Raw genomic sequence first — 11,170 nt, 5'->3', positions numbered from 1 at the left:
TTTCTTCCCCACTCTCCTCCTTCCCTCTCTTCTTTGACCTGACCTGTGCAAACATGTTTATGTGTAGGACCCCATGCAGATGGGAGGGCAGCCACGAGCCACTTTCCTCCTCTCTGTCTTGCTCTCCTCCTCTCTGTCTCTCTGTCTCTCCCCTCTCTCCTCCTATCTGTCTCTCTGTCTTTCTCTCCTCCTCTCTGTCTCTCTGTCTCTCCCCTCTCTCCTCCTATCTGTCTCTCTGTCTTGCTCTCCTCCTCTCTGTCTCTCTGTCTCTCCCCTCTCTCCTCCTATCTGTTTCTCTGTCTTTCTCTCCTCCTCTCTGTCTCTCTGTCTCTCCCCTCCTATCTGTCTCTCTCTCCCCTCTCTCCTCCTATCTGTCTCTCCCCCCCCCCCTCTCCCTCTCTCTCCTCTGGCGTGACTCTCTGAAGGGCAGCTGTGTGTGTGGGAGAGCGAGGAGCTGAGGGGAAATGTTAGCACACATTCCATCAGAAAAGGGCCTTTTGCTTCTGAGAGCAGGGTGGAATTTCCTAAGTGATCTGGTTTGCATTCCCTCTCGGTTCCATCTGGGCTGTACCAGGAGAAGTTATTAAAAGGTGCTTTGCTAAGACTGGGACCTGAACTGATTAAATCACACACAGACACTTTTCCCTAAGCCAGTGGACTAGCACCATCATCATGGCCTTCTCTCCAGGTAATGTGATACAGTCAAGGGACACTTCAAAGCAGCAGTTTAGTATCAACAGGAGGAAAGAGGGAGGAAGAAAGAGAGGGAGAAAGAGAGTGAGAAGGAGGGGGGAGAGAGAGGGGGGAGGGAAAGAGAGAGACCGGGAGAGAGAGAAGAGGCAGTTTGAGAGAAAGTAAGAGAGAGAGAGAGAGAGAGAGAGAGAGAGAGAGAGAGAGAGAGAGAGAGAGAGAGAGAGAGAGAGAGAGAAGGAGAGAGAAGGAGAGAGAAGGAGAGAGTGTGAGGGGGAGAGCGAGAGATCTTTGTGTTTTGATTAAAGCTCCAGAGCAGATACATCGCTGGTCTTGTGTCCACTTACTCTGTGGGCAAACCTCACACCAAATGACCATAGTGGACGACTGGCATCTGGCCCGCTTGAATCCAAACCTGCAGCATCATTTTCGGCCCACTGGGATATGATTCATAGAACTTCATTTCCTTAGGATCCATTTCACTTCCTGTGAGTATATTCATGGCTCTTCTGTATTTCCCATAGACATAAACTAGTGGGTGTTGTGGATGACGGAGGCCTTCTGTACGTTAGATCAAGGCTGTGTCCATAGTGATGTACAGTACATTACTGTAGACTGGAGTGTCCTCGCCAAAGCTCCAAACAGACAGAGCCTGTCTCCAGGGGTGCCGTATAGAGGGGAGAAGTTAGAACAATTCCAAGGGCCCCTGACTGACAGGGGCCCCCAAAAATGGAAAAACTCATTTATTTTATTTTTTCATGTGGCCCAAAATTCCTGGCGGCCCCCCTGCTTGTCTCCGACACCTTCATACAGTCCCCATACCACACCACTCTTTATCTCAGTCTCCTACTCTAAGACGATAATATGGACAACATTGTCTTCAACACCAAACATTTATTTTATTCTAATTGAGTATTCTGGTCTGTTGCTAGCATGGCATCAACAGTGAGTGAGCGTCTGTAGATCTGCTACAGTGGGTTTATCTCTGGCCCGGGGCCCGCCATGACGTGGTTCCGTGGTCTAAATGTCTTTGGCAGACAGGGCAGGGCGTAAGCGTGTGGTGAGGGCGCCCTTAGTTCCATGCTAACCACAGTTAGCTGGCTATGACTGTCCATCTGTCTCACTGCCTGCCTGTCTGTCGATCTTACTTCCAATGAGCTCCAGTCAAGGCTACTCTGGCCGACCCTACACACACACACTCTCTCTCTCTCTCTCTCTCTCTCTCTCTCTCTCTCTCTCTCTCTCTCTCTCTCTCTCTCTCTCTCTCTCTCTCTCTTTCTCTCTCGTTTAGAGTATGGTATCTTTCTCACTCACAAACACTTTTAATTTCTCCCTTTCACACCCTTTCTCTGTGCCTTTCATTCTCTCTCTCTCTCTCTCTCTCTCTCTCTCTCTCTCTCTCTCTCTCTCTCTCTCTCTCTCTCTCTCTCTCTCTCTCTCTCTCACTCTCTCTCTCTCTCTCTCTCTCTCTCCCTCTCTCTCTCTCTCTCACTCTCTCTCTCTCTCTCTCTCTCTCTCTCTCTCTCTCTCTCTGTTTCTCTGTCTCTCTCATTTACAGTATCGCTGTTTAATAACACAGATTAGTTGCTGTGGTTCCCAGTCCATAATCACACTAAGTAGCACGCAGGCAGACCAGGTGGCCAAAACAAACAAACACCGGATGTTGCTACACAAGATAACGAGGAACATTTGGTGATTAGTCTCACTTCGTAGCCGGGACAACTAACCTCCTCTTTCATGTTATCAACCTTACCAAAAAATGTAATTATTTCTTCATCTGACTTCTCCTTCCTCTACGATAGATAACGTTTCTAATCAAACTACACTGTGTCACTCTCCAACAATCCCTCTGCATCTCAACGTCTGAGGAAGGGTGTTGAACAGTAAGTTGTGAGGTGTTCACCCTCCAGTACAGGTCACCTCTCTCCACACAGGAAGTGAGTGTTCTGTCTGGAATGTCTGGCAGCACCTTGCAGGCCTCTATGCTCTCTATCACGGTGCTGAAGTGTCAGAGAATCAAAGGAAGTGGGTGGGAGCTGGGCTACTGAAGAAAACAGCCCAAAGCAACATGTCAGTGTTGAAATAAAGTACCCTTCAGCCGGTTCTTTCTGAGTGGGCCAGGGTTCCAATCTGGAATTCCCAAGTTGATCAGTTCGAGATTTGAAATACCTGAGCAGTAGTTTATGGGCTGATAGCATGAGGGTAGAACAGAGCAGCTGAGGAAGTCTTGAGACGAGACGTTCCCTTCAGATTCCGTTGGCTCTGCCCATTCCCACCAACGTGCCTATTCTCTCCGGACCCGGGCTGTACTCCCGACCCACCCTCCCCACAGATGGATGGAAACAAGGAAGTAATTATTCTCCCAACAAGAGCCTCTCTCTTTGTTTGGAGCAGCGCTCTCCAGAACGCAATCAAAATCATACCAGGGGGACAAAAACAAAATACCATGCACCGGTCCGCTCCTCTGGCACGCCCGCTCAGGACTCTGTGTCACACATCTCCAGGTTCCAAAATCCTCTTTGTTCTTCTTCTCCCCTGCTGCAAATGACATGAGCGAATGAACTGGAAATATCCATCATGATCACGGTGGACGGCTAATATAGAGACTTCCAAGAAACCCCAGACTGTGTGTATGTGTGCGTGTATGTTTGTGTGTGTGTGTGTGTGTGTGTGTGTGTGTGTGTGTGTGTGGTGTGTGTGTGTGTGGTGTGTGTGTGTGTGGCGTGTGTATGTGTGTGTGTGCGTGTGTGTGGTGTGTACGTGTCTCTGTGCCAGACCCAACTTTAAAGAATCCCACACAACGGGAGCCTGTCTTATCAAGGCACATGAAAGGTTGCTCGTGCGTACCTGCAGCTCCACATCAACTGAGCAGCATGGTGTCAGAGTGCGCTCCATCCTCTGACCTGGGGGAGCTGGAACAAAGCCTCCCGTTTGTCATGCAAACCCAGCATGACAGAGCGCCTGGCATGCTGCCATCTGGTCCTCCAAATGAGGCGCTGGTGTCGGAGAGATCTGACAGCGGTGACGTCAGCGGTGATGACGTCATCCTGTATTTCTAGAGGTTGGGGGCCTCGGTGGTGTGCACCGTGCAGAAAGCAAACTCTGACTCGTGATTTGTTGTGGTTCTCGTGTTTTCTGGCTCACCGAACTCCCCCTCTCAACCGTGCCCTCTTTAATTGACCTGATTACGACCCATCAAACTTCTGACCCTATCGCAATTGTGTCAAAGCACGTTCCGCCATGACACATCCCTTCGGAAAAACAATATGGCGGTTTGAACCTGTCTTACTGTGAGCAGGGCAGAGTGGCGTTTTGGCCCGACACGCCAACCTGACCTGTGCTGACATTCCTCCCCACCGTGGATCGGAGAGTGTGTTTGTGCAGCTAGTAGTCCTCGGTTTGGACCAGGTCTGGGAGCAATTAGCCCCATACCTCCATCTGGGCCCTGGGCTTCTAGCCCCAGTCTGGAGCTCTCCACACGAGGACGCAAGGTCAGGAGGCTTTCATTCCATGGCTCAAGGTATTTTTATTCTTTGGACATTGGAAGCTCTGTTGTTTTTTTCTTTCCCTCTCTGTTTCTACCTCCACCTCCCTCCCAGAGAATGTCTGGTGGAAGGTTTTCAATGTCTCACAGGGGAATAAATTAACAAGGTTTTCCTGAGTTAATGTAAAAATGACTCGCATGCCGAAATATTCTTGTCAGAGCGAACTGGATTGTTAATAGACGGCAAACTGAGATTTTATTCGTAATGCCAAAACCATTTCACTGTCTATTAAATCCGTTCTTTTTACTGGACAAAGATAACAAATAAAAATGCTTCCCTCTCAGAAGAGAAGGTATCGAGTCGCATTGAATCTCAATGTCATTTCAAGCACAAGGTCATGACTAAAGGTTTGCCAGTTACCCAGGCATGATCATGAGTGGTCTTCCTGTGGTTAAGGTTCTAGTTCATCAGAGACCTGCTCCACTGTATGTTATGCTCATCACAGTCCCCAGTTTAACGCTCCCTGATTCTTCCACAATCAGTCACAGTGAGTCCTATTACCTTGAGTGGAGAGAGACCGTGGCTGGCTTATGATTTTTCAATTAGGGGGTTCGTGTTACAGAAGCCGGGACAGGGGGTCTTGTTCTGGAGACCCCAGGAGAAGGTCCTTCTCCCTGAGGCTCCAGGCAGGAGGCTCCAGGGCGGAGAGCCAGGGGAGGACCCAAGGTGGGCTCACAGACAGGGTGGCTGCAGAGCTCCTGGAGGGGGTTATTCAGGCTCTGAGGGTCCAAGGACCAGGGAGACAACCAGGGAGAAGGACCCTTCTGAACTGTCCACCAGATGGGCTGACAGATGGATCCGACAGGGACAGGGATGACCCTGTCCTGCCGCTGGGGAGGCATGAAAGGTGGGCTGCAACATCTGCTTTTTACTCATCAATTCATCTCCTCTATGAACACTGATGGATCAAGGAGCAGGATGGGATTCATGTATTTAGCTTTTCACCCGTCAAACACCAATCAGTTCAAGAGATGAGGGAGAACGGTTGTTACTGATGTCTTGCAAGACTCAAAACACTCAATAATCAAATAATCCATCTTTCACGCTCACACATGCCTACAGTGAACAAACAATGTCCTCATCCAGCCATCCTGTAAGATGACAACATACATGACAGTATTTGCCCAATATATAAGTATAAACGAAAATCCATGTTTTTGGGGTTGTCTGAGGTTGTCATATATACAACCCACAAGCAGTGGGGCTTCGTAAATCTTGTCATTTAATGGCCCTCAGTGATCGCTCTGAGAGACCACAGTGACTTGTTCGAAATCGTTTTTTGCCAGTAAAAAAGATTCAAAATTCCCTAATCCGACCCCACAAAACCGTAGGAAAGAATTTCCAATGTGAAAAGTTACAAATTTACAAGGCAACTTGATAAACAGCTGCGTAAGGGAAATCTCTGAGCTTCACATGACTGGAAGCTCTTTTCAACTTCTCTGAAAGATTCACACCATATGTACAAAATACATACGTACATATAATGCACACACACACACACACACACACACAGAGACAAACACAGGCCAGAGAGAGTGGTCTTTCAGGCCTTATTATTCCACTCATAGGAATACAGGACAACATTAAGGAAGGGGTGGGTCCCCAACTAGACGAGACCCCCTGTCAACAAGGGTTACTTAGCATGAGTAATGTGTGTGTACGTGTGTTTGTGTCTATCTATGTATGTCTGTGTGTGTGAGTACTAAGGCTAGTCACACTGTTGAGGAATTTCCTTTCTTTCAGAGGGAACCGGGGACTGAGGGGGTGGAGAGGATGGGAGGGAGGGATGGATGGATGGATGGAAGGATGGGAGGGAGGGATGGATGGGAGAACAGGGAGGTGAATTAAGTGGTTTGACGTACAGTCAGTTTGCTCTTCTTTCAAAGACTCATGTCCTTCCTGTACAACCCTGTTTCATGACCAAAGTTCAATGTGAGTACAGACATGGCTCTGTCCCACGCTTCTGGGAAAGGGAATTGAGTGAGATGTGGAGAGGGGAAGGGGAGGAGGGGAACAAGGATAAAGGGAGGATGGTAGGGGTTGGATGGAGGCGTGGAGGGGGGAGAGGGGGAGAAGTCAAGAGGGGACTGTGCTCATTTGTCCTTCATGGCTGGGTAGTTCTAGAAAATATGTTCAACTGAATGGGATCATCAGAGTTTGTCTCTGTTGGAATCCACCCTGTTATTGTATCCGTGTGCCAGATTAAGTAGTTAATTTCATTTATTGCCATTGCTAATTCAGTTTGTACGCCTTTGTCTTTTAAGAAAAAATGTGAAGTTCATCCAAAGTGAATGGAGTAAGATCTATGGCCTTCTACTTCCAGGATCTGCAGGTCTACAGACCTGTCAGTCTATCCAGGCGCTAGCACCACATTGCTGCTCCCAGCCCACAGATGTGTGCATTCAACTGCAAAGCATTGGTCAACAGTCTACATTCACATGTACAACATGGTGTTGAAGTATTTATATTAGTTGCTGCCATGTTTTCTTTATAGCTGTGGTGATAGCATACTCTGTTGGAACAGAAGGCAGCAGTAGTCAACGACCATTAAGGGAGCTGCTCTAGGGAACTGTCTGGTTCCCAGTGACATATCACCCAGAACAGCCTGTCTCAGCAGAACACCATACCAGACAGGGCTCAAGTACTTTTTTGGTACCACAGGTGGATGAAGCATTCTGTAAAATACCACAAAGCAAAGATTCCCATAGAACAGTCCTCCCTGCGAAGCTGTGTCACACACGTAGGAATGTTTTGCTTCTCCCGGCTTTTGCTCACAATGCCCCTGTGGGCTGTTAGTCAGATGAACGCGTGTGCGTGCGTGCGTGTGTGTGTTCCAGGTGTGTTCAGACACACACCTCTCCCCCACAGCTGTGCTACCGCAGACACGGCCTCACCCCGGCCGTCTGGGGCAGACACACACGCACGCTCTGGAGGACATGGTTGTCTCACCCCATCAGAATCCAGGAGCCTTCCTCCCCACCCTCCTCCTCCTCAGCCTCCTCCTCACCCTTCTCCTCCCTCTACCATCCACCTTCCTCATCATCCTCTTTCTCCCTCTCCTCCCCTTCTTCTCCACCATTCACCTCTCCACATCCCTTTCCTCTCCACCACCCTCCCCCCCCCCCTCCTTCTTTTGGCCCAGTCCTACACCTGACACCTAAGAGGCCTTTGGCAGGACTACACCAGGAAATCATGATCCCAACCATCCAGGCACAAAGCGCAGTAAAGGTTTCTGTGTAATGTGTGTGAGGGATGGAGGGGGGGTGGAGGGGGGAGCGCTCGTTTGTTATTATATAGATGGTTCTGGAGATGAGGTCATCCCCAGTGTTTATACAGTAAATGTATATAAGCTATATTTGTCTGTGAGCTGGGTGGGTTCCCTGTTCATCTGTCCAACATATGGTCCTTGAACAAAGCTGAGCATTTTACAAAACATCATTAAAAGAGGAGGAGTTGTGTACTTTCACATGACAAGATCTCTAATGGATTGGATTCATACGAGGCTAGGGGGGGGGGGGGGGGTCACTTCACATCCTCTGCAGAGGCCAGCCACCCACATGGACGAGATCTCATGCAAGAAACTTGCTCACTCACAACTTGTTTGTGTCTGTTTTAAAGTTGCATTTAAAAAGCCTTCCACTCAGTAGAATCGAACAGTGTCTGTGGACACCCTGAAGGACAAGTTGCAGAACCGACAGAACTAAACTGAACTACACTGAACTTTATTCCGGTCTGTGCTCTGCTGTTTTGTCTGAGTTCCAGGGTTAGGTCTGACGGAGGAACGCAGCATGTCTGGAGGAGAAATAAATACCCATATTAGGATGTAACCTCTCCACCAAGGGGTCACAGCTCAATTCCCCTGATCTCTGCTGTTCCAGTGAAATACAGTCCTGCTAAAACCAGCTCGGCACCGGACTGTGGTGAAGGCACAACATGCCTCAACAAGCTCTCCACCAAAAGTCCCTTTCATTCTCTGTCTTTCTCTCCCGTCTTTCTTTCCCTCATCCTTATTTTTGATCCCTCTACTTCTTTCTTTCTTTCCACTACTCCACCCAGTTTATTGATGCAACTGAAGACCACAAATATTCCTTGGACCAACCATGCTGTTGCTGCTCAGGAACTGCAGCCGGACCGAAACGGGTCTCCGTGAAGGCTGCCCCTAACCCTTCCTTCATTTCCTTTGCCGTCTAAGGCTTCACTTCACACTTTTAAGGGGGTTTTGGTGTCAAGGCACGGAGCACTTTGTGGTGAGTGTGCGTCTGGGAATCAGTGACAGAAACAAAGCTTGGTCGACAATAAAAGTTGCCACAGTGACAGGGTCCTCACTGACTGGTGGGAGAATGACAAATCACATACTTTCTCTGGGAAGTTTGTCATGTGGTCTTGTGGCTTGAGTGTTTGTTAGTGTGTGTGTGTGAGAAAGAGAATAGAATACAAGCCTGTGTGCTCACCAGCCTGTGTTTGTATATGTGTGTGTGTGTGTGTGTTTAGTCTGGGAGCTTGCAGAGAAGGCCATGTGGTTTGACAAAGACACACGAATGGGCTTGTTCCTCTCTGGCGAGCACGTACCGCTGTGTGACATCATCGCTTCCATCAGCAGGCGGTCGACTGGCTGGCAGGCTAGCTCTGGGCATGCCCAGGTGCTAAAGTCAACAGGACACATGAGCCATCCTCTGCTTCATAACACTTTATGGAGTTTCTTCTCCTGCAGAGGACGTTCACTTTTATCCATTCTCATGGAAGGCAAAAAACGGCCTCCTAAGCACAGTTCATTTATCATGGTTGCATGACAGAGTTCAAGCAATTAACTGGAGAAAGATGTGTTGTGGTTGTAGCCCAGAGTTTTCCGGGCCCTAGTCATAGATATGAGTCCAAGTCCGACATGCGGCGCTGGTTGTGGCCCCTAATCCCAGGATGTTCAGTGTGTCGACACACTCTCCAAGGCTCATTCCTGGCCTCTGAAATGAATTTGAATCAAGCCAGGCTTTGGTATGATGTGGCAAATTCTTTGTCAAAACCCATTATTGAAGCAGATAGGAGAGAGAGAGAGGTCATAGACATACACAGACACAGACAAAGACATGGAGATGTGTGGGCAGAGACACAGAGATACAGAGATAAAACAACCGAGGGACCCAGAGAGACACCTGTGGTGGATGATTGGAGCCGTGGTATGCCATTGTTCAGCGAGCAGGGCCTGAACCGTTCCAGCTCTGCGATAATACCAGCGTATTAGCAGTAGAGTGCCGTGGCAGCACAAAAACATGCTGAGTGGTGGTCACAGCACCCTCATGGACAGATCCCATCAGCACGGCCACGGCAACGCACAGGACCAGAGGTGACAAAGAAGGGGCATGGGTTTCAGCGACAGGAGAAGCTTGGTGGCTCGTCACTGTCACAGCAACTGCTTCTGTTGCCCCCAAGCACACTGGCAGCTCTGGGATTGACATGTGGGAGTCGTGTACTTGATTCCCACAGTTACGGCACATGAGAATCACCACAAATCACAGCATCATGTTTGTTTTTCTTTTTCCGAGTGAAGGAAAAAGGGTTTGTTCAGTCATCCAAAAAACGAGTAACATGGGCCAAACGAATGTTTAGTTTGTGTTGTCGTGTTAGGTTGTACAGCAACTATACTTACACAATATTTAAAGCAGGATAAGAGGTCCTGTCCCCGGCTCTTTGGTTTTTCAAGTCTGTCTGTGCTCTCCCAGTATACGACTGATTATAAAAGGCAGCCAACTCCATCAAACAGCCAGTCTTCCCTCCAGCTCCCTGGGCCTGGCCAAATCACTGGCTCTGCTAACTGTGGAGTTGTAATTTGTCCCCGTTGTTAGAGTCTTATCACAATTTTCTGTGGTCCCAGTCCTCTGTGCTGGGCCTCTGTAACATTTCCCGCCATATTTCTTTGATTAGAAGCACATCTGATTCCCATTAAAACTTCCACACAAGGATCCAGGGACTGCTTCGGAAACTGCATGGAAAATGTTTTTTTTTTCTTCCCGTCCCTCTTTTTCTCTTTCTCCTTCTGCCTTTTTTTGCTTCCATCCAGTCGCCAGCTAGAAGCTCGTCCATCCAGACAGGGAGCAGTAGCCGGGTGAGTGTGAAGGAATCAAGAGTCAAAGGGGGCAAAGATGACAGAGGAGCCCAGTGTAACAAACACGTTGTCATGCTAGTGACTGTGTTCATAGAGTTCAGAGAGTTCATGCTGTGGGGCAGCTAAAACGGGGCCGTCTTGGGGATTGGCCAGGTACCTTAAACACTCCTGCACCCTCTGAGGACAGAAAACATCAGCGTCTTCTGATGGAACAATCTAAACACTGGCTTATTTTCCATGCCTTTTTTTTGTGCAAGACTGCCATGAGGACCAAATCTCTTAAAAATGCACAACTGGCCTTGGATCTTGAAACGTCTAATCTTTCTACTTCTATTTTCTATTTCTCTCTCTTTCTATTTCTCTCTCTCTCTCTTTCTCTTTTTCTTTCTTTCTTTCTTTCTTTCTTTCTTTCTTTCTTTCTTTCTTTCTTTCTTTCTTTCTTTCTTTCTTTCTCTCTCTCTCTCTCTCTCTCTCTCTCTCTCTCTCTCTTTCTCTCTCTCTCCCTCACTCTCTTTCTCTCTCTCCTTATCCCTCTAATCATCTCTCTTTCACACTTTCTCTCTCTCTCTCTCTTTTGCATGTCACATTGTCCCTAAGATGTAAAAGAACGACAGGCAGCCTAAAGGCATCACCTTGATAGAGTGAAAAGGGCAGAGACTGACCAAGCAGCTACCTTGAGGAGGAGAGAGAGTAGAGACCAACTCAGAGTAACGGGAGCCAGTGAGCTGAAGGCTGGGCAGGAGAACAGGAAGTGACACAAACAAGTCCGGAGGTTTGGGGGAGGAAATGACACGCGGTGGAAAGCCTTGGAGCGGCTGTGTCCCACAGAAGCTCAAGC

The sequence above is a fragment of the Hypomesus nipponensis genome, chromosome 1 (assembly GCF_054491055.1).
Source record: "Hypomesus nipponensis isolate SF chromosome 1, ASM5449105v1, whole genome shotgun sequence".
Taxonomy (NCBI): domain Eukaryota; kingdom Metazoa; phylum Chordata; class Actinopteri; order Osmeriformes; family Osmeridae; genus Hypomesus; species Hypomesus nipponensis.
Note: the sequence above shows the minus strand (reverse complement) of the source record.